At 46.5% G+C, this 20,636-nt stretch overlaps 1 protein-coding gene across 4 annotated transcripts in view; it reads left to right on the forward strand.

The window, feature by feature from the left end:
* TSPAN14 (tetraspanin 14) overlaps positions 1-20,636 on the forward strand; it is a 91,922-nt gene that overhangs the window by 41,742 nt on the left and 29,544 nt on the right. The gene's annotated exons all lie outside the window — the stretch shown is intronic.

Consider the following 20,636-nt stretch of genomic DNA (forward strand, 5'->3'; position numbering starts at 1 on the left):
TGATAGTCTAGTCTCAGAATCTTGGATGTCCATCTGAATTATGGATGGCTCCTGGCAGAGACATCCAGGTATATGGACTGATTCAGATGCCTCTCTAGTCTGAATCTTTTGGGTATGGAAATGCTACTTGAATAGCCTTTCCTGGACATTGTGGCTCCTCTGTTCTGATCCAGGCTGGAACCAGGAAGCACCGTGTGTGTGTGTATTGAAGAAGAGTAACATGGGAAGTTATCCAAGATCTTCTGAACATCAAAAACAGTAATTTTCCTTTGACTAGTGTCCCTTTAGGTGCTCCATTTCAGATGTGCATGCACCTCTTCAGCACTGTGGGGATGCCGCTCAGGAGTCACATAAAGTGGAGCACCCATAGGGACACTACTCAAAGAATAAGAAGAGGAGGTTACTCCCCTTGTGCAGGAACTGTGGTTCTTCAAAGTGTGTGTTCATATCCCATCCCATCTCCTAGAACTGGAAGGGACCTTGAAAGGTCATCGAGTCTAGCCCCCTGCCTTCACTAGCAGGACCAAGTACTGATTTTGCCCCAGATCCCTAAGTGGCCCCCTCAAGGATTGAACTCACAACCCTGGGTTTAGCAGGCCAATGCTCAAACCACTGAGCTATCCCTCCCCCCATGGGTGCTCCGCTACTGCTCTCCTTCTCCTCTGCTTTAGACTGTGTTCTGTGTTAGACGTTCAGATAAAGAAGGAACTGCCCGCACAGCTCTATATCGCCTCTCTGTGGCATGAGATTGTACAAAGTGCGTGTGCAGAGCAAATGGATAGTAATGGAAAAATCTCTGAACTAGTCTCTTATAGCTTGAGAGGTGTATGTGTAACCCACACACCACCTGGGTGTGGTGGTTTTTTTTTTTTTTTTTTTGGTGGGTGGGGGGGGGGGAGGGGGAAGAGAGAGAGAAGACATCAAAATGACTATTTGTTTTTCCTTCATAAAACTTGATACCATGACACCAGGGGTACAAATTGACATATTTCCATTAAAGCCAGTGGAACCATACTGAATTACACCAGCTGGGATCTAGCTATGTTGGAAGCTGCTATCACTGGTGACCATTCTTGTTTAGTAGGCCATATCCTTAGCTGAAGGCAAGTCATTTTTAATGAAAACCGGGACCTCTAAACTGAGATAGTGTAGATGATAGTTCACAATAGAACAAGTAATGTGGAAAAAGGAGAGATTCTCCAGCAGGGGATATTTGTTTTCCATGATAGCATTATGATAGTCCTAACCTTCTGTGCTAGGCTTGTCATGTAACTGTCAAATCATTTTGTTTTTGTAACTTGACAATAGGAATGTACAGCACTAGGAAAGGGTCAGAAGTCCCTGACACTTCCGCAAGACTATCAATGATCTGTAACTAGTCTCTTATAGCAACTCAGTTTTCCTTCTCATTCTAAGTTCTCCCATCCTTTATCACGTTTTTTTTCTTTTTCTTCGCAAAGGATAGAGTGACCTTTTTCTTTACCCCTCTGTTCCCAACCTTTCTAAAAACTGATAGTGATCTTTAACTGTTCCTTTTCCTTACCTCTGGGCGTTCAGTTAGCCTTGTTGCTCACTGGAATGAGAGCTGATTCTGAGAGAAGAAAGAGCAAAGATTTTGCAAAGGTTCTTTGCTAAAGAGGGATAAAGGAGCAGAGAACTTGAGCATTATGGTTTTGAGCTATAGCTTTTCCCTCCACTTCCGGATCACTGTTTAATGTTTCAAGTGCTGAATTTAATCATAGGGCTGTAATTTTGAAGAGATAATAGTTGAGTCTTTGCACCCTTCCAATTTAATGTTTGGGGCTTGCATTAAAAGCTCTGAGTGTGCTGGTAAATGATTGTACCTCAGGCTTAAACCGCCTTGATAAGATATACAATGTGGTGACCTATCTGTTGTAGAAGAGGCTATTTAATTTAGCCTTGGAAGTACCTCTCTCGGCTGACCTGGCAGTCTGTTGCATGGGGTCAGGACTATAGTGGTTGGGAGGGTCAGATTGTGCTTTGACAGTGACTTCAAGACTTTGCTTCTTTCTGTGGAGGAAGGCTGGAGTTGCAGAAAAGTGCAGGCCAAACACATTCACAAGCCCATCTCAACCGTTTACAGTGCTGTGTTAGTGATCTTGGAAGGGGCTTGTCTCTGTCTTGCATAAGACTTCAAGAAAAATGCTGTGGGTGTGTGCAGTATCTCAAAGTAAAAGATTGCAAGGCATCTCAGAAAGGTCCTTAGCCAACTTATCAGGATGGGGTAATAACTTCCTTAGTTACAGTCCTGAGATTCCTTCCTACATACTCACTCTTTCCTCTAGACATATAGTGTACTAACAAAGGGTAAGATTGAAGACTTTCTCCACTGTAAATTTTAAAATGTACAGGAGAATAATAGGCCAAATTATACCTGTTCTGCACAATATTGCTATGGGGGAAAGGCCCGGGAAGCACAGATGCAGAGGGCAACCATAATCTCTGAGCACAAATGCAATGGGGAAAAGGGGTTTACCAGCATTGCCATGAGAGCTGAACATCCTCCAGGGTCCTATCTGGGTGGGGGCAAGTTCAGGACCCTGCCTCTCGTGTCCACTAGTTAGTGCTGGTAAGCACCACTGGGATATAGCACAAGCCACACTTTACACACAGGTGTAGAAATGGCTTAAGATAAGCACACTCCTCCAGCACACGTAGGGTTGCCAACTTTCTAATTCCAGAAAACCAAACACCCTTGCCCCGCCCGTCCCCCGCTCACTGGACCCTCCCCAATTGTTTGCCCTCGCCCACCCCCTCTCACATGCTCATTTTCACTGCAAGGCCCAAACATGCATATTTATTGTTTTGACAGATGTATTGTGCTAAGTTCAGGTTTTATTTGTTACAGGACGCTAGAGCTGGCAGCAAAATAGTCAAAAAGGGTAATTTTAAAAAAAATGAAATTTCACAAACTTTTTCATGATTCTTTCCCTCCCACTCTTCCCATTTTTTATAACCAACTCCCATGTTTTTTGTTGTTTTATGTGTAGAATTAGGACCACACATTATCACAGCTGCAATGGGTCCATTAAAGGCTCACTCCTGAAGCCCAAATACAAATACATAGACTACAACCACAGAAATGCACACCTGTCCGAATCTGTAGAAACGGACTCCCACACCTACATGCAAATACACATGTGTATTCATGTGTACACATCTAGCATGCGTGAACACACATACTTCCACATTATTTAATATTACAATTGTTGTTTAGTGCCTAGAGATCCCAACTAAGATCAGGGCTCCAGGATGGCTGGTGCCAGATGTACACACACAAAAAGACTCTGCAACAAAGAGTTTATAAGGTAGCTAGACAAAGGTGGGGAGAAATGTCTGATGCATTGGCTCTTTGCAATTACTAGTCAACAACATTCACGTTTTAAGAAATAATACACTTCTTTTAGAGATCCCTTCTCTTTTTAAAAACTTGCTATGAAATGAATACACGTCTATTTTTTTGTGAGGAAACCAGCAAAAAGACTAAGTCTGAAAGTTAGGCTGCAAATTTTATTCACACAGGTATAGACACACCTCCCTACTCAGACACACAGTCTCTTACACACATACAATGCAAGCATGTGCACGCTTGCCTACACAGAGACATTTTTACATACACTTTTTTCCAGGGGCTGCCTAAATCACTCATCCGGGAAGAGAGGAGGGTGGGCTGGAGGGGAAAAGATGGGGTGGTGGTGGTGGAGAGACAATGGGGAGGGAAAGAAGCCTAGGACGAGAGCAGGGTGCGTGTGAGAGGGCAGTGAAGGAGGAGGTGTGGGGGGGGAGTATGTGGGGTGGATGGGGATGTAGGGGGAGGCAGGAGGCTACAAGTACATGAGGATGGGGGGGCACAGGGGTGTTTAGGAACGTAATGGGAGTGCAGGGCTGTGGTGGGTGAGAGACATGAGGGTAGCGGCTCTGAGAGGTGGAGAGGATGGGTGGGAGAGCACTGTAAGGGGTACAGGGTTGGGATGGGTAGGTGGGGTCAGAATGGGATGGTGGAGGGATGCAGTGAGGGGGATAAGGGTGCAGGGGGGGGGTTGGGGAGGGATGCAGCGCAGGGGGATGTGGGTGCAGCCCCATATCCCCATCTCCGAATGCTGGGTACACATACCTCGAACTCCTGGGTGCCGGCAATGGGGGGGACAGACAGACCGCGGTTTGCCGCATGGCATGCGCTGCAGCTCAAGCCCAGCCACATGAGGACTGTGAGGAGAAGAGGGCCAGGCAGCAGCGGGAGAAGTGCGTGCCACGTGACCCCTCAACAGCAGCCTGCTGAGCACTCATGAGTCGCGCTCGCGCTAGTTCCTCCCCTGCCCTGACCTGACCTGACCTGACCCAACCAATTGAAGCTGTCCAGGAGGCGGGGCAGCACGTGGACCCCCCCGGCCACTCCTAAGGCTAGGAGCCGGACATGCCAGCTGCTTCCCAACCTGGGAGCTGCCCAGTCAGCAGTGCTGACCGGAGCCACCAGGGTCCCTTTTTGACTGGATGTTCCAATCCAAAACTGGACACCTGGTCACCCTAAGCACACACAGAACATTATGCCTGTTCGTGCACCTTTCAAACCTAGGCTTACAGCTATCACAACCCCACAGTGCCTTCAGTTGCTACCAGGAAACAGATTTTTCTGTACACTCTTGACTGCATGTACATAAAATAAAAGCAGTGGCACAGACAAACTAGCAATATTATAATGGACTCCTGCACTGATGGGGACCCTTTCATCCAAGGATCTCAAAATGCCTTGTGAGCATGAAGAGCCCCAGTAAGGCCTGGGCTACACTTAAAAATTAGATCAACCTGACTACATTGCTCAGGCTGTGAAAAATGTTATGCCCTGAATGCCATAGTTAAGTTGACCTAACCCCCGGTGTAGGTATAGCTAGAGTTCTTCCATCAACCCAGTTCCCACCTCTCAGAGAATGTCATAACAGTATCACTGTAGTGTAGACATTCCCTAAGCTAGGTATAGGGTTCATTTCACGCACTCCTAAAAAAGCCAGACATCTGTGGACTAGAATTGCATGAGCTGTTGAGCAGTATTGCTGTGAGTTGTTAGATTGCTCAGACCAAAAAGTGGAGAAGTAGGAAGGAAAAATGAAATATATTGAGTGAGGTTTGGTCAGGACTCTGTGCTTAAAACATACTAAGCTCCAAAATGTATTTATGTTGTATCTGCTAGCAACAGAGTTCCCCAGTGCCAAGATAGGATATTGGTTCAATACAGATTTGGAAGGAATCTCCAGTGCCATTTCCTGTACCACATACCCTGCTGTCTACATAACAGTTTTGGATTTGCAGCCACCTTTTCAATCCCCTGACATACCTCCATATGTAAGCTCATGGTGTAGACAAGGCTTGAAGTGCTGCTTGACGTGCTACTTGGTGATTCCTATCCAAATACTTACCTGACTCAGCCTAATCTTCCCTAGCTTGTGAGATCCAATGGAACTGGGTTAGCTAAAAATAGGGTAGTGTTTAATCTAGGTACGTATAGTTAAGATATTTCTTGCAATATTTCAAATCAACTACAGCTATATAGTCAGCCTTGCAAGATTCTGCTTGCTTAGGGCTCAGTAAAATCTCTAGGTTTTTCATTGTCCTCACTCATCATGGGAGAGAGCCGGCAAGTAGCTCTTGTGCCTGAACAAATAGATATTCATTAAGGCTGAATAAAACCATACAGCTTAAATAAACATAACTCTCTCTTTAGGGAATTTGGTATTTTTTCCTTTTTGCAAATAGCCATTTTCAGAAACGTCCATTTCCTTGGGGGAAAAAAATATAAAAACGTGCTTCCTTTCAGGAAACTGTCATAGCCGTCTGCATTAAATCTCTTGAGTACCTGAGATGGTCTCTCACTCTCTGTTATGGCACTACATTTTTCCGTTAATTTGTTGTTCCTTTTTTCTTCCATCTCTCACCAGAAGCTGTCAGGCTGTGGCCTATAGATTTGCTGAGATAGACTTTCAATTTCTCTGAAATAGATACAAAATATATTTTTCTTTTCTTTCCTTATTATTGAAGACACCACATTGTGAACATGTCCTGCTGTTGATTTGCCTGGTGTCTGCTGGTTGAAAGGTAGCAGTTTAAACTATGAAGTTTAGCCCAGTGTTCACTATGCTTTCATTTTTTCTCATGTGTCTAGCTGATCAGACATTTAGACCCTTTAACAAGGCTGTGACCTTTCCCTGTGTACTCTGAATGACAAGCCACCAGTAACCGTGATCAGTGGCTTTGATGTATATAGAATGTAGTTGAGCAATGATACAGGTATGATTTTTTTTTTTTTTTTTTTTTAAGACCAGTATAATTGTAACCCTGGCAGGCCCACCCAAATTTTAACTAGACTCTAGAAAAATTTTCCATGCTTCTAAAACCTTTGTTGTTCAGATCAAGGGTTGTAAGCAAGAAGTTATTGATATCTCATTTTCTAATGAGAAATATGGGTCTCTTGGTATCTATATCGTATATTGGAAGCTATGTAAAAATTACCAGTTATCACTGTAAATCCTAAGGGTTTTTCTAGTCCTGTTAGCAGGCCAAGGGGCTCTGCAGAAAAGCATGCAGTCAGTCAGTTCTGCAGAGAGCCAGCCTCGAGAGAGATGGGTTGAGTTGTGCTTCTCTGTTTTAGGGAACTGCTTGCTTGCACCCTCTGTCTCTCTCTGGTTTTTAATTCTTGTGTGTTAAGGGTTGTGTTTAAGAAATAGTGTTCTGTTGCAACCTTCTGCAATAGTTTAAAAACATAGAATTCTAACTTCTCCATGTGTATGCCTGAACATAACGGTACAATCAGTTGTGAACGTGTGCACATGATGCAGCCCACACAGTGAGTCATTTCTTTGCTTTGTCCATCCTTTCTTGTAAGCAGAGGGAGTATAGAAGTGAGTAAGAGTCCTGTTCTCCCCCATGGTCCTCTGGGTGGAAGGTTCCTGTGCTTTTCAATACATTGTCTTAATAAACATTTTAGAGGCACTACTCCTTTCTAAAGCCAAGAACTCTCACACAGCTGAATATGAGCCTTCACAATATACCTGTTCTTTGCCTCATTAGGTAGGCAAGTCTTTCATTACCTTGGGAGTCCTTCACACAGTATCAGAACTGTGTCTTCCACACTATATATAGTATAGCCATGTCGGTCCCAGGATATTGGACATTAGAGGGACAAGGTGGGTGAGGTAACAGAAGCTGGTCTCATAAAAGATGTTACCTCACCCACCTTGTCTCCCCCACTCTAGCATGACTAGGGCTGAATCTCCCATTGAGATTTCCCTGTGTTCTAAAACAACTTTGGGGCAAATGCAGCGTTGTCGTGCTGCATCGTGAATGACAGCTTCACGGGATAAGGTGATAATTTTGTGCTTCTAAGGGCCAGATTTTGACACCCTTGTGCTGAGTAGTGCCTTTTTCTGAGAGAGAGAGAGAGAGAGAGAGATGTCAGTGGGACTGAGGAAAGGTAGGACGCTAGTCAGAATGTGAATGTCTACACTGCAATTAAAAACCTGTGGCTGGTCTATGCCAGCTGACTTGGGCTTGTGGGTCTGGGGCTGCAGGGCTGTTTTATTGCAGTATAGACTTCTGGGTGTGGGACGATCCAACCTCGCAGGGTCCTAGAGCCCAGGCTCCAGCCCAAGCCCTGAAGTGTACACTACAATCAGGGACGGCTCTGTTTTTTGCCGCCCCAAGCACGGCAGTCAGGTGGCCTTTGGCGGCGTGCCTGCGGGTGGTCCGCGGTCATGTGGATTCAGCGGCGTTTCTGCGGGTGATCTGCTGGTCCCGTGGCTTTGGCGTATCTGCCGCCGAAACCGCGGGACTGGCCAGACCTCCTGCAGGCACACCACCGAAGGCTGCCTGACTGCCACCCTCACAACGACCGGCACGCCGCCCCCCACGGCTTGCTGCTCCAGGCACGCGCTTGCTGTGCTGATGCCTGGAGCCGCCCCTGACCGCAATGAAACAGCTTCACAGCCCAAGCCCCGTGATGAGCTCGAGTCAGCTGGCATAGGCCAAACATGGGTTCTTAATTGCAGTGTAGACATGCCCAAAGAGTCACAGCTGTAGCTCTAACCCTGTGTTTCTTGGCTGTAGAGCAGTGCTCCAAAACGCCTACCCTTCACCTTGAAAACTCAGTGGAGGGCACGAGGGATACCCCAATAACGCTTTTATTCTGAACTGCTTGCACTCTTGAGAGCCAATCCAGGAATCACAGAGCGAAAGGGGGAAAGATTTGAGCAGTCCAGAATTCTCCTCATTCTTACCCAAGTCTAGTGACTGGAAGTATCACTGTGTTTGCCCTCTGCTGCATGGAAGCTCATTGTATGGTGAATGAATTCAGCGATGATGATCAAATAGCTTTGGGACTACATCTCGACAGGAAGAGCGGAATGAGGCTTATTGTGATGCACCTCGAGTTACTTCCTAATTCTGCTCCTGGCCATTAGCAATTAGGATTTCAGATGTTTAGAAAAAATACAGTAATAGGTGGAAAACGATAGGGTGAGACAAGCCCAATATCTTTGCTCTGAACAAGGTAATGTTAGTCATCTCAGGTCAACTTTAGTACAAAATTTAGGGTTTATAAAAATAAAACGATCTTTTACATCTAAGACCACTATCAACATTTTCATGATGTTAATGGAAAAGGTTTCTTGGGATTTTAAATTGCAGCTCCTCTCTTTGCTCAGCTGTGCAGTGGTGTGAGGAAGGGAATCAGCAGTATCTTGTACAGCCCTGAAAGGACATTCAGAATAGCAGCCCCTATGCTTGAAGGAGAAAGCAGCTGTCACCAAGTTGTTTATTGACCTCAAGAACAACTTTCTAGAAAGGGGACAGGGAGAGAAGGGGGGGGGGGGGGGGAGTCTATTGAGCCATGGCTCCGCCCCTGCTATATGCTGGAAGGTTGTAGCTTAACACTACTTTAGAACCCAGAATAACACTAAGAACCCTGCCCCAGAGAGAGACTATACAGGCTGCTGTCTTGGAGGCAGAACTCACCCCACTTTACTCTAAGCAGTCTGTCTGCAGGCTGATTGATCACATGCTTCCTTACAGGGAGGACTGGCTGCAAGCAGGGCCAGGAAAACATCAGAGTATTTAAAGTGATGGTTTGCTGACAAATGTGGTGTATTGAAAAATTGCAAAGCGGGTTTGGTCACATGGGCAAGAGAATGTGTGGACCCATTGAAGGAGAGTAGCAAATTACTCTTATCTTCCCAATGCAACTGGTGAGCTACAAGAAGCATTGTGCCTCCCAGTCAGTAGGAATGTTTCCATGCAGTTTTGGATCAGGCCCTGAGATGGAATACCTCTGAAGTAGGGTTACCATTTGTCTGGATTCCCCCGGACATGTCCGGCTTTTTGAGCTAAAAATAGCGTCCGGGGGGAATTTGTAAATGTCTGGACTTCCCCTCCACCCCCATTCAGAGCGCGTGGGGCTAACAGGGCAGCCGGCCGGATGGTGCCACTTACATGGGGCTCCGACAGCCAGAGAGAGCCCCTTCTCCACTTCCCCCTCCTCTCCCCTGCAGCTGAGAGCACTCCCTCCCTCCCTGCATTCGCAGATCGCCTCCGGCAGTCTGGAGCTCCTCCCCTGCTCCCCAGCGTGCCGGGATGAACGGCTCAGGCCGTTCCTGAGCAAGTTCACAGAGACGTTAGGCGAAGGTCAACAATAAGGGGGCCAGGGGGTCGGAGAAGGGGCAGGGAGGTTTTGGAGGGGGCTGTCGGGAGTTTGGGGGAGGGGCTTTCTGGGGTACAGGTAGGGGGTAGGGTCCTGGGGGGCAGTTGGGGGGGGGGGTCTTAGGAGGGGACAGTCAGGGGACAAGGAGCGCGGGGGGGTTCGGAGTTCTGGGGGCGGGGCTGTCAGGGGGCAGGGGTGGGGAGAGGGATTGGAGCAGTCAGGGGACAGGGAGAAGAGGGGTTTAGATGGGTCGGGAGTTCTGGGGGGGGGGCTGTCTGGGGGTGGCGAGTGGTTGGATGGGGCGTGGGAGTCCCAGGGGTCTGTCTGGGGGTGGGGATGTGGATAGGGGTTGGGGGCAGTCAGGGTACAGGTAGGGGGTAGGGTCCTAGGGGCCAGTTACGATGGGGGGAGGGTCTCAGGAGGGGGCAGTCAGGGGACAAGATGCAGGGAGACTTAAGTAGGGGGTGGAGTCCTGGGGAGCAGTCAGGGGCAGGGGTCCCAGGAGGGGGCAGTCAGGGGACAAGGAGCAGGGGGAGGGTTGGGGGTTCTGAGGGGGGGAAGTGGGAGGGGCAGGGGCGGGGCTAGGGCAGGATGGGGGCGGGGCTAGGACAGGGCTCCTCCCGTCCTCTTTTTTGCTTGCTGAAATATGGTAACCCTACTCTGAAGCAATGTTTCTGTGTACCATTCCCCATGCTAAATGCCCCAATGTAGCCCTGTGTGATGAGAGGCAAATTGGATTTTAAGTCTTTGTTTTTAATAGAGGTGTTTCTGCTGACGTAGATGAGGGGATTCAGAGAGGGTTTTTAAAAGTAAGTTTGAGCATTACTGTCTCCTTTCAGAGTGCAGTTTTTCTATATAACCATGAATAATTCAGACAACCCTACAAAATAAAAGGGCATTTCTTTCTGAACAGAATATAAAAAGAAAACCCAACATTTCAAAGTTGTTGTGGATCTATAAACCCAAAGGCAGGAAGGGCGCAGCTGCTGGTGGCTCATTTGAACTTCCTGTTTGCAGAGGTGTGGCGGATTTGTTGTATATGTTTCCATCCAACCTCTTTCATGGTGCCTGTGGTTTTACTGATTGTAAAGTTTAGAGGCCATCTGGATGATCCAGGATGACGTTCTTGTTTTAAAACATATTGTTTGAGGCAGATGTCTAAAACAGAAACTTTTATAACATTCCAAGGCTCACTAATTTGCAGCATGACACACTCACTCTGGGTTAACTTTTAAGGGCCATTTGTCACTACAGAATATCATTACAGATTTTTTTCAGCAGTTATTAATGAGGCATTTAAAGTCTCACATGGAATTTAAAAACAAGGAATTCTAACTCATTTAAATATTTGCAATTTGGCAGCCATGTGAATCTGCTCCATCATTCTACTTCTATAAATTCACTGGTAGATGTGGAGTTGTTTGACCTATTACAGCGGATTATTTAAAATGCAGTGCATCTGTGGCCTGATCCTGCAAGGTACTACATGCCCCCTGCTCCCATTTGAGGTTGAGGGGGCTCAACATCTTGGAGGATTAGGCACCTAGACCAAGGAGAGTACCACCTCTGATGGTGAGTCACCTCACTACTACTACTACCATGGTTGGATCAACTCCCAGCCCACATGGATAGTAGCCAAAACTTGTTCAAATAGCATGGCTGTCTGATGACCCCATGTAATGATGGGTTTGCTCTCTGTCCATTGCTTCTGGACTGCTATCCACATCACAAAACCAGCACCACAATTAGATTTATTTACAGTTCTTGTTGGCAGTCTCTGACCTCTCACCAAAGATAAAATGAGCATGGAGACTGAAAGGCCTTCCAGCTCTGAGGTGGGCCTTCTAGCTAAAGTTAGAGGCACACAGGCTGGGAAATAGATCTGGGAGAATAGTGGGGAATAAAAATCATAGTGAATTCTAAATTTGGGTGTGCTCACACACAATTCCTTCAGTACTCACTTGTGTAAGATTTTGTTCTCATGGATATCTGGAGCATTTAGGAGGTGAGGGTGGAAGCTCATGCCTGGAAAAACATGCTGGTTCACTGTGTGGTCATGCTAGAATGTGTATTCATTTCAGAAGTGCTTGCATGGTTGTCAAATCATATTGCTGAATTTGGATGTTCGGCTCTTAGTCAATTGGGAACGCACAGTAACTTGTGATAGGCCTCCAAAAATTGTGACTGCTGGCAGAAATGCTTCTAGGGCCAGATTTTGATACCTTTACCTAAAGGCTATGTAGTGAGTAAGGGTGTCACAATTTGGCTCATAGTGCACCAGTGACCGCAATTCATAAGCTAACATGCATTCATCCAAAACATTTTTTTTCAAATGAATCTAAACAAGGAAACAGCTCTTTCCTACTTGGCAGCTTGCACTGCGGCTGTCATTGATGAAATAAGCTTCTACATCTCTTAGTCCTACAGAGCGAAATGGCTAAGAAGGATTGAGCCTGATTCTATTTCTGCTGTTGAGTCTCAACGCATAATTGACTGAGATTCAACAGTGAGGCTGCAAAGGTATTGACTGTGTGATCTGGTCTACACAATACACCTCTACCCCGATATAACGCAGTCCTCAGGAGACAAAAAACTCTCAGTGTTATAGGTGAGACCATGTTATATCAAACTTGCTTTGTCCGCCCTGTTCCTTTTTCCCTGACTGCCCCCTCCAGAGACCCCCGTCCCTAATCACCCCCAGGACCCCGCTCCCTACCCAACCCTACTGTTCCCTGACTGCTCCGACCCCTATCCATCCCCCATCCCCACTCCCTGACAGGCACTCACCGGCAGCGGTGGGAAGCGGGGCAGCCCGGCCCCAGCCCGCTCCACTCTGCCACCTCCCAGCTGTGGCACTCTGCTTCCCGCCGCCAGTGAGTGCGGGGAGGTTGGGGAAAGGACGCCCCCTGTACTTACCTGCTGTGGGAAGTGGAGCGGCGCGGCTGGGAGCTGGTGGAGTGGAGCGGGCTGGGGCCGGGCTGCTCCATTTCCGCTGCTGAGTGCGGGGGAGATCCCTGCCCCCTCCCATGAGCAACACGGCTGGGGCCAGGACAAGGGAAGCTGCTCCTGGCCCCCCACTAATCCCCCGGGCCACTCTGGGACTGCGAGGCTCCCAAAAGTGTCCTCCCACAGCTCCTGCCCCCCCAGACCCTGGGGCGGGGGGAGCCCCTGACCACCCCCGAGACCCTCTTCCCCTTATCCAACCCTTCGGGCCTGGCCTGGCACCCTTAACACACTGCTCAGAGCAGCGTGTCAGACCTTTACTGCGTTGTATGCGAACCCACATTATATCGGGTCGCGTTATATCGGGGTAGAGGTGTAGCTGGCTAGTGATGCACAAGAAGGAAAGAATGGAGCTGATTTTCAGAGCACATCCTGAGAGCTTGTGGTCAGGGCCGGCTCTAGGCACCAGCAAAGCAAGCAATTGCTTGGGGCGGCAGATTTGCAAGGGGCGCAAGAATCCAGCATGGGAGCTGAGAACCAACAGGGGGCCCTGGGAGCTGTAGTTCCTTGGTTAGCTCCCTGCCTATAGAGCCACCCCTGGAGCAGGGAAAGAACTACATTTCCCAAAAACAACAAAGAATCTGGTGGCACCTTAAAGACTAACAGATTTATTTGGGCATAAGCTTTCGTGAGTATAAACCTCACTTCTTCGGATGCATAGAGTGAAAGCTACAGATGCAGGCATTATATACAGACACATGGAGAGCAGGGAGTTACTTCACAAGTGGTTAACCAGTGTTGACAAGGCCAATTCAATCAGGGTGGATGTAGTCCACTCCCAATAATAGATGAGGAGGTGTCAATTCCAGGAGAGGAAAAGCTGCTTCTGTAGTGAGCCAGCCACTCCCAATCCCTATTCAAGCCCAGATTAATGGTGTTGAATTTGCAAATGAATTTTAGTTCTGCTGTTTCTCTTTGAAGTCTGTTTCTGAAGTTTTTTTGTTCAATGACAGTGACTTTTAAATCTGTGATAGAATGACCAGGGAGATTGAAGTGTTCACTTACTGGCTTGTGTATGTTACCATTCCTGATGTCCGATTTGTGTCCATTTATTCTTTTGCGGAGGGACTGTCCGGTTTGGCCAATGTACATGGCAGAGGGGCATTGCTGGCACATGATGGCATATATGACATTAGTGGATGTGCAGGTGAATGAGCCCCTGATGGTGTGGCTGATGTGGTTGGGTCCTCTGATGCTGTTGCCAGAGTAGACATGGGGACAGAGTAGGCAACGAGGTTTGCTACAGGGATAGGTTCCTGGGTTGGTGTTTCTGTGGTGTGGTGTGTAGTTGCTGGTGAGTATTTGCTTCAGGTTGGGGGGTTGTCTGTAAGCAAGGACTGGCCTGCCTCCCAAGGTCTGTGAGAGTGAGGGATCATTTTCCAGGATAGGTTGTAGGTCGTGGATAATGCGCTGGAGAGGTTTTAGCTGGGGGCTGTATGTGATGGCCAGTGGTGTTCTGTTATTGTCCTTGTTGGGCCTGTCCTGTAGTAGGTGATTTCTGGGTACCCGTCTTGCTCTGTCAATCTGTTTCCTCACTTCCCCAGGTGGGTATTGTAGTTTTACGAATGCTTGATAAAGATCTTGTAGGTGTTTGTCTCTGTCTGAGGGGTTGGAGCAAATTCGGTTGTATCTTAGGGCTTGGCTGTAGACAATGGATCGTATGATGTGTCTTGGATGGAAGCTGGAGGCATGTAGGTACGTATAGCGGTCAGTAGGTTTCCGGTATAGGGTGGTGTTTATGTGACCATCACTTATTTGTACTGTAGTGTCCAGGAAGTGGATCTCTTGTGTGGACTGGTCCAGGCTGAATTTCCCAGCGTTCCCTTGGCCACTAGCAACAGGAAAGGGTGTGGGAAAGGAGTATGGAACTGAAATCTGCAGCTTGCTGTAAATGGTAGAAACAGAGCCAGCTCTAGGTTTTTTGCCGGACCCCTCCCCCGCCCACACCCCCTGCTGCCCCAGCTCTGGCCTCCACCTGCACTCTCCTGCTGCCCCAGCCCTGGGCGCTGCCCCAGCCCTGGGCTCTTCCCCCACCCGCAACTCCTGCCACCCCAGCTCTGGCCCCCACCCGCACCCTCCTGCTGCCCCAGCCCTAGGCTCTCCCCTGCCCACACCCCCTGCAGCCCCATCTCTGCCCCCCCCGCTCCCTCAGCCCTGGGCTCTCCCCCCAACCGCACCTCCTGCTGCCCCAGTCCTGGGCTCTTCCCCTCCCCCCCACCCACACCCCCTGCTGCCCCAGCCCTGGGCTCTCCCCCAAAGAAGGAATTGGGGGGACTAAATGGACGGTGCACCTCTCTATCTGAAGCCTAGCAAGGGAGGTATGTGGATCCCACTAGAATTTAAAATGAAAAGTAAGGGAGGGGAGGCTCTGGACCTGGGCAGCTTTAGATACAGTACCAGGCACTTAGGAGGATTTCCACTTCTGAGCCATGGAAGCAGAAATTGACTTTTCCTCTCCAGATATAGCTAATATTCAGAAAGGGAATCTAGCACCTGCCTTCCAGATTTGAACACCCTCAAAATTCAGGAGTGCTCAAGCTCAATTTGGGCAGCTGTTACTTCATTTCCCCCAAATCAAATATACTGATCCACTGTAACTTGCTGTAGAAAAAGTAGAATAAATTGAGCAAGAAATGCTTCCCAGTGGTTATTAGGACGGGAATTGCTATTTTTAATAGCCATTGCTTTTTTTTTTTTTAAGTTTTAGTTTTATTTGTTTAAAAGGAAGACCGTGATAGTGCATTCCCCATAGAAACAAAGAATGGAACAAAAGAATAATAAAGGCACCTCAACTTTTCCTCATTTATGTAGGACAGTCTTATAATATGCATCCAGATATCCTCCAGTCACACAAGCTGAAAATTGTTCCACTTTACTGCAGTTCTGTAACCATATGGGAACCAATCCTGTCTGTGTTCTGTGCACATCCAAAATCCCTGCTGAATGACCCGCCCTGGGAGGGAGTTACCAGTGACCCAGGGCTGGGGCAGCAGGAGGGTGCAGTTGGGGGAAGGGGGAGAGCCCAGGGCTGGAGTGGGGGGGCAGCCAAAATATTTTTTGCTTGGGGCAGCAAAAAACTTAGAGCCGGCCCTGCTTGTGGTGCCAGAAAAATATATCCTCCTAATTGTAAACTGAGCATATGGGACTTGGAAGGTGATTAACATGGAACCCCCAGTGCTGTTTTTAGTCACTTTTCAGAGTAGACCTACACTTTGAAAGAAATAATAGAAATGAGACAAACTTGTAACAGCCAAGTCAACAACCTCTCTGAGTGACAGTAACATAACAAGGGAATGGGCAAAAGTGGAATGTACGTAGCACAGCAAAATTAAAATTGATTTGTTATGTCCAAAGGCCCCTGCGATCCTTCACCTAGAGTTAAAACATTGTTATACCAAAGAGATGAACATGGTTTTTCTACTATCCCCAGATTGGATGCATCAAAGACACATGGAACTGTAGAAAGAAATCAAAAGAGACGATCTTCCCTTTCCTTCTATGGGACAGCAAATGTCTTTTCTGCTGAATCTTAATAAGTGGAAGCAATTTTCCTGTCACAGACTCTGGAAAAATTCTCTGTAGCCTCTTGCAGTGCAGTAATAAATAATCAGAAGCAACACTCAGCTGTTTTAATTGTTGGGTGTCCAGTCCCCTTGTCCAATAACTCCAATCTAGGCAGGGTAAAATATGCCGCCTAAACCAAATGCTTTGGAAATAAAAATAAATGCTTCTCAGTTAAGAAATCTTTTTTTAAATTAGGATGGGAACAAAAAAGAAGGCTGTAATCCGTTCAAACACAACAAACGTGAACGTGTTAAATCACTCAGTATGCGAATAGCGGCACGGTTTTCTCTTCTTTTTGTGTGTATCAGCTAGTCCCATTTAATTAATTTTCTAGAAACCTTCCTCAAATTCCAGTTAACCCTTTACCTGCTGCCAAGATTAACCCATACTGTGGCAACTTGCTACCTTGTCTACTGCAACCTACACCAGCCTCTTCTTCTCTTGCCTTCTGGCATCATTGTGTCACATGAGTAGGAAATATTAGATGGATGTATTTAAAAAGAGCTGATTGAAATTCAGAAATCCCTTTCCACTGGACACGCCAGTGCTTTGAAAAGAAATTCCTACCTGGAACAAAACTTAGAAATTTTCAAAATTTTCCTTAAGAAAATAAAATCAATTTTTTTTATTTGGGGGGGGGTGGGGGTGGAATTGAAATATTTCCATTTTGTTCCCTTCCCTTTCGCTACTCTTCCCTAACTGCGTCCCTGGGCTGACTCCTAGAGTTGGGGGAGCCTAGAAGCCATGAGAACCCCAGTTCAAGCAGGACTCCCAGTTCCACAGCAGGGACCCTGGAGGTCCTGGACTCCCACAGTCAAGCTAAATGGCAGGGCTGTCCTGGAAGCTTGATGCTGGAAACTCTGGCTCCTCAGCAGCCCTCCAGGTGACCTGGCAGGAAACTAGGCAGGGTTCTGTTGGAAGCTTGTTGAAACCAAAATGTTTCCATGGATCAGCAATTTCTGATGAAAATTTGTGCTGGAAAATTTCCTAACTAGCTTTAGCTTTGAATTTTGTATAATGTATAGTAGAAGATTCACAATGAAACACTTTTATTCCCTACCTGAAAAAAGTCACTGCTTAGAGACGTAGGTGCAGTCTAGGTCACTACTACTTTTGACACCCCCATTTTAATAGGCTTTGAAAAACACATGGATGAGTTTTTTTAACACTCAAAGTGTGTACTTACTTCAACATGACCAAGTTGCGTGTTCACTGTATGCTATTGCTCTTATAACCTTGAAATGAGAGGTTTAACTAGCATCACTTTGTCCACCCATGGGTGCTTCATGCATAATTGTTTTGCATCACTTTCTGTGTGCTTGTCCTAATATGTGGTACTGAGCTTTTGCAGAATCATCTGACAGTCTTTTGAGTAACTAGGTATAAAATGGCTTATACATCACCCTCAGCATTTTTAGACACAGAGCAAACAAGGAATTTCTCCAACGCTGATCAGTGCCATACCTGGGACAATAGAAGCTGTGACACTTCAAAATCCTGACATCTGCTTAATGTGTAATGATGATAAAGCTCTGTCTTCTCCTCTTTTACTACATCACGTGGAATTATCTGTAGTGTTCAGCTCGCTGAAGGTGGTAGCTCCAGATATGGCTGCTTTTGCTAGAAAAAGTTTGTTTTTTTTTTTGTCAGAGGGTTGTTTGGTTTTGTTTTTTTAAGATATTGGGCTCTACTTCTCAGCAGGCATGTATTGTCAAACTTAGAGGGAAATAGCAGATCACAGACTCAAGAGAAATGAAGCCCTCCATAGTGGTAATAGAAGTATTGGTTCTGAGATAGTGGAAATGTCAGACAAGAACACCATTTAATATGATCTCAAGGCGAGAATTCAGGCTTACTACAGAAGAGCAGAAGACATGCTGTGGTGAGCCCAAAAATTATATTGAAAATTATATATGTAATGTCAGTTCTTCATATTAATTAAAAAGAAATATGGCCAGCTGCCTAGCACTCACAAATAGTAACAAAAGTGCTGCTGTAGAGTGAATGAAGGGAGGGAGACTATAGCACACACACACAAACAATTTCAGGCGTGGGAAGAATTGCTGTAAGTAATAAGGAAATTGTCTGAGAAATTAAGAAAAATCCATTACAATCTGGAACACAGTTAAGCCATCTTATAAAAAGCAGTGGGGGGACACCTAGCAAGTGATGGTTGGGTACCTTGTTAAGCACCTTAGAAAAGCTGGTGTTTGGTATCTACAGTCTGGTTATGGCCTGTCAGCAAGAATGCAGGGAGGCAGGGGGCAGCGTTCATACTGCACTCCCCATCAGTTCCTGGGCTGGGGAAGCTAATGATCCAACCAGTGGACCAAATACTTTGTTGACTCCTGGTCACGTGCCATGTGAGGCATGTTGCACATATGCTAAGAAGAAGCAAGAATTCACAAAGTAGAAATCATGGCAAAGAGCTGACTTCAGTTTAAAAACCAGTGTTCTGCTAGCACAATGCAGCTCTTGCCAACTGAAACTCCTGAAAGTTGGTTATGATCGCAGGCTCTGCACACTCCAGTTAGCATGCCTACTGCACTTCCTTTTGGCTGAGAGAAAGCAAGTATGGTGTCAGTCTAATATTGGATTCAGCCTGTTTCTGGGGAATTGTACCCTCCCTGCCAAGTGCAAGGTAGAGTTTTTTCCATCTCTAACTACTCTGAACCCAGAAGGCAGCATTCCCAAAGATGGTTGGGTATTGGTAAACTAGGCAGTAGCCTAAGATGGCAGATTTGGCCCGTTCACCCTTCTATTATGAAGGAGGGGCAGACTGCCTAAATCTGCCACTCTAGGCCTAGGTGGCACGCTGAAATGTTGATTGTCTTTAGTGGCCTCTGGGTGGGTGGCTCCTCTCCTTCATCTGAAGCTGTTTATCCATAGGTTTCTGAGATGCCTCCAAGCTTTTGGGTAAATGGTTTCTATTATAGACTTAGAGAAGTGAGGATGAGACCTCATTTACTCTCAAACTATGGAAAAGCTTTTGCTGTAGCAGCATATTATTAACCTACAAGGTCAGCAGGTATGCTCTAGGGGAGCGAATTACTGCTTGAGCAGATAAAGAGCTGGTTAGCTCAGACCTTGGGGGTGGAAAGTGTCATCTTTGTTTGGATACTGATATTGGGCGTGAAGACAAAGGCTGCCTGTGACTACAAAGTGTTGAGGTTGGAGAGAGAGATCACGAGGTCAGAACAAGGATCAATGTTTGCTTCACATGAAAGAGCTGAGTTAATCGGGATTGTACAATGTTTAAGTCAATGCAAAATCTGGGTTAGGTGTTTCTCAAACTTGCTGCTTTCTGAAAAGGAAGGAGTTGGAGACCATCCCTACCACCTAATTCCGAGTGACTTAAAGTTAGGAGCAGGAAGCAAAGAAATAGCTTATCTAATTGAATGGGAAGGGGGTTAGGTAATGAGTCTTGACATAGACAGATCATAAAAAAAAAAAGGAATATAGGAGCACTCAGTCTAGTACTACTCTATAAAATTACTAAACGGGAATGAGCTGGGGGAAGTAGTGCATGAAATTCTCTGAAATCATCATCAGAGCGCAGATAAGTGGTTTAAAAAAATGGGCCATGGGATAATATCCTTGACACAGGAATATATAGAATGGTCCCTTAAGGTGGCAGCACGTGCATTTTTGATTAACAGTTTTTAAAAGGAGTTAATTTTTTATTTGTAGGAGGAAAAAATGAAGCGGGCTAAAATCAAGGCCTGAAAAGACTTGTTTTATGAGGAGACATTTAAAAGAATGGACTTGTCAGCTTAGAAAAGAGATGACTGAGGCAGGCTATGATAGGGGTCTCTAAAATCATGAATGGTGTGGAGAAAGTGATAAACGACACTTCTGTATTCCTTTCACATAATACAAGAACCAGGGGTCACCTGATGGAAATTAATAGGCAGAAGTACTTCACACAACACAGTCAACTTGTGGAACTTGTTGCCAAAGGATGTTGTGAATTCCAAAAGTATAACTGGGTTAAAAAAAGAATTAGATAAGTTCGTGGAGGATAGGTCCATCAATGGCTATTAACCAAGACAGACTGTGTCCCTAAACCTCAGACTGCCAGAAGCTGAGACTGGATGACCGGGAATGGCTCATTCAATAACTGCCCTGTTCTGTTCATTCCCCCTGAGCATCTGGCACCAGCCACTGTCAGAAGACTGGATACTGGGCCAGATGGACCATTGGTCTGACCCAGTATGGCCATTCTTATATTTGTAATGCTGCTTATTAGAAGGTAGTACCTCATGAGAGGCAGTCTGCAGAGGCTAAGGTACAGGACTGGAAGTTGGGAGATCTGTATTCAGTTCCTGGCTCATCGCCAATTTGTTCTGTGGCCTTGGACAAGTCG

This window comes from Malaclemys terrapin, chromosome 7, assembly GCF_027887155.1.
Source record: "Malaclemys terrapin pileata isolate rMalTer1 chromosome 7, rMalTer1.hap1, whole genome shotgun sequence".
In the NCBI taxonomy this organism is placed as follows: domain Eukaryota; kingdom Metazoa; phylum Chordata; order Testudines; family Emydidae; genus Malaclemys; species Malaclemys terrapin.